The sequence below is a fragment of the Dermacentor silvarum genome, chromosome 1 (genome assembly GCF_013339745.2).
Source record: "Dermacentor silvarum isolate Dsil-2018 chromosome 1, BIME_Dsil_1.4, whole genome shotgun sequence".
Classification (NCBI taxonomy): Eukaryota; Metazoa; Arthropoda; class Arachnida; order Ixodida; family Ixodidae; genus Dermacentor; species Dermacentor silvarum.
Genome location: NC_051154.1, coordinates 312,575,518 through 312,578,848, shown reverse-complemented (window position 1 = coordinate 312,578,848; position 3,331 = coordinate 312,575,518). Strand labels below are relative to the sequence as shown.

The 3,331-nt window shown below is 45.5% G+C and overlaps 1 non-coding gene across 1 annotated transcript; it reads right to left on the bottom strand.

Moving 5' to 3' along the window:
* Window positions 1-2,220: 2,220 nt before the first annotated feature.
* On the bottom strand, window positions 2,221-2,293 carry Trnar-ccg (transfer RNA arginine (anticodon CCG)). The gene has a single exon. It is a non-coding gene; the product is annotated as a tRNA-Arg (tRNA).
* Window positions 2,294-3,331: the final 1,038 nt, after the last annotated feature.

The window sequence follows — 3,331 nt, the reverse complement described above, 5'->3', positions numbered from 1 at the left end:
CTCCCTGCAGGCTGCGCTACGTCACACCCACGATGCGAAAGACCCAAACATTCCCTCTGTTGTTGCGTATCATCATCATCATCATCATCATCAGCCTATATTTATGTCCACTGCAGGACGAAGGCCTCTCCCTGCGATCTCCAATTACCCCTGTCTTGCGCTAGCGTATTCCAACTTGCGCCTGCGAATTTCCTAACCTCATCATCCCACCTGACTTTCTGCCGTCCTCGACTGCGCTTCCCTTCTCTTGGTATCCATTCTGTAACCCTAATGGTCCACCGGTTATCCATCCTACGTATTACATGGCCTGCCCAGCTCCATTTCTTCCGCTTAATGTCAACTAGAATATCGTCTACCCCCGTTTGTTCTCTGATCCACACCGCTCTCTTCCTGTCTCTTAACGTTACTCCTAAGATTTTTCGTTCCATTGCTCTTTGTGCGGTCCTTAACTTGTTCTCGAGCTTCTTTGTCAACCTCCAAGTTTCTGCCCCGTATGTTAGCACCGGTAGAATGCAATGATTGTACACTTTTCTTTTCAATGACAGTGGTAAGCTCCCAGTCAGGATTTGGCAATGCCTGCCGTATGCACTCCAACCCAATTTTATTCTTCTGTAAATTTCTTTCTCATGATCAGGGTCCCCTGTGAGTAATTGACCTAGATAAACATATTCCTTTACAGATTCTAGAGGCTGACGGGCGATCCTGAATTCTTGTTCCCTTGCCAGGCTATTGAACATTATCTTTGTCTTCTGCATATTCATCTTCAACCCAATTCTTGCACTTTCTCGATGAAGGTCCTCAATCATTTGTTGTAATTCCTCTCCATTGTTGCTCAATAGGACAATGTCATCTGCAAACCGAAGGTTGCTGAGATATTCGCCATCGATCCTCACTCCTAATCCTTCCCAGTCTAAGAGCTTGAATACTTCTTCTAAGCATGCAGTGAATAGCATTGGAGAGATTGTGTCTCCTTGCCTGACCCCTTTCTTGATAGGTATCTTTCTACTTTTCTTGTGGAGAACCAAGGTAGCTGTGGAATCCTTGTAGATATTTGCCAAGATATTCACGTATGCCTCCTCCACTCCTTGATTACGCAATGCATCTATGACTGCTGATATCTCTACTGAATCGAATGCCTTTTCATAATCTATGAAAGCCATATAGAGAGGTTGATTGTACTCCGCAGATTTCTCGATTACCTGATTGATGGCATGGATATGGTCCATCGTAGAATACCCCTTCCTGAAGCCAGCCTGTTCTCTTGGTTGACTGAAGTCAAGTGTTGTCCTGATTCTATTGGAAATTATCTTGGTGAATATTTTATACAATACTGAAAGCAAGCTAATGGGTCTGTAATTCTTCAATTCTTTAACGTCTCCCTTCTTATGGATAAGTATAATGTTGGCGTTCTTCCAGCTCTCTGGTACACTTGAAGTGGTGAGGCATTGCGTATAAAGGGCCGCAAGTTTTTCAAGCATGATATCTCCTCCATCTTTGATTAAATCTACTGTTATTCCATCTTCTCCAGGCGCTTTTCCCCTGGTCATATCTTTCAAGGCCCTTCTAACTTCATCGCTAGTTATAGAAGGTAAGGTTAAGTGCAGTGACCATAGGTTAGTGAGGTCTAGGATTTCTCTCAATTTGAAGAGAGAGAGAGTGAAATTAGTCAAGAGGAAACAGGCCAACCTAGAGGCAGTCAGGGTAAAAGCAGACCAATTCAGGCTGGTGCTCGCAAACAAATATGCAGCTTTAGAACAGGAAGATGAAGATAACATAGAGCTAATGAATGAAACCGTAACTAGGTTGATCTCAGAAGCAGCAATTGAAGTGGGAGGTAGGGCACCAAGGCAACCAGTAGGTAAGCTCTCCCAAGAAACAAAGGACCTAATAAAGAAACGGCAAAACATGAAAGCGTCCAACTCAAGAGATCAGATAGAATTCGCTGAACTGTCAAAACTGATCAACAAGAAGAAAGTAAGGGATATTCGAAATTATAACGTGGGAAAAATTGAGGAAGCCGTAAAATATGGACGCAGCATGAAATCAGTAAGAAGAAAACTAGGCATAGGACAAGGCAAGATGTTGCGTATAACTCCGCCCCAATTATTTTTTTTTCTCGCGCATGCACACCTGTGAGAGCGCAAGGCCCTCCTGGACACGGGCGGATGTTTCGCCTAGGCATATACAGTATCGCTGTAATAAATAAGTAAAAAAAAAACACGTACGCGACAGGACTCGAACTTGCAATCTCCTGATCCGGAATCAGGCGCCTTATCCATTAGGCCACGCGCACATGCAGACGAGGGCATAGAAGAAAAGCAACTATGCAGACTCCTGACACGCCTTTTCGCTTCTTGGTGCCGATACTGATTATCATTGCCACGTGGATCGAATCATCCGGTGCTGCGCCTCTGTACAGCTGTTCCAGCTCGCGCCGACGGAGACCGCGAGCATAAGTTGCCAGGTGTCACTCCTGGATGGCCGACCCCAGTTCCATGCAACGCAGCGCGGCGTTCCTGGAGCACCATCTTGAGCTCACTTGGACAAAGCCATCGGCATCGACAGATGCATGCCCGGCCTGCTTTATAAGCAGCTGGCTGTCCTCGCGCCCTCCAATGGGCGTGGAAGAACTGCAACAATGCAGACCCCTGACACGCCTTTTCGCTTCTTGTGCATGTTGGTTCAGGTACTCAACTCTTGTGTAAAAAAATAATAATGCTTTTGTGCTCTCACTTCTATGCCCACAAGTGTTATTTTGCCTTGCTTGGGAATGTATTCATGCATCTAAAATGTTGCTACTATCAGGTGATGTAGAGCTCGATCCCGGAACTGACCCGCTACTGACAACGCCGGGAAACAACATACTGAGCTGTTATCGCTGCTAAAGGAACTACATGCCAATGTTAATTATTATTATTTGATTTGTAGGCATATACACAGAAAAGAGAAATCGAGGAGCGAGGCTGGCAACTGCCACCAGAAGAGGCACAACGCCTGCCTAGTCTTCAGAAAGGACGAGAGAAGCATAGAAAGGAAAGATAGGAAGGAGGGGAGGAAGGAGGAAAGAAATAGCGGGATGACAAATCTCAAAGAATAAAGTACAACATACAGTAGGGTCCGTCCCTGCAGGGCATGCTACTAAAGAACGTAAAATGAAAGAAATGGTTGCTGGCTTGCAAACGTGCCGCTAAGTTCGTTGCTTCTAGAAAAGTAAGCAGAGTGCGATGAGCTTGATCACGTCGAGACTCACAACCACTGGGGTATAAACATTCTCTTAGAGTCGTACACCGCAGGCCAAGGAGACGATAGTCCTTCACTAGCGATAAGCGTT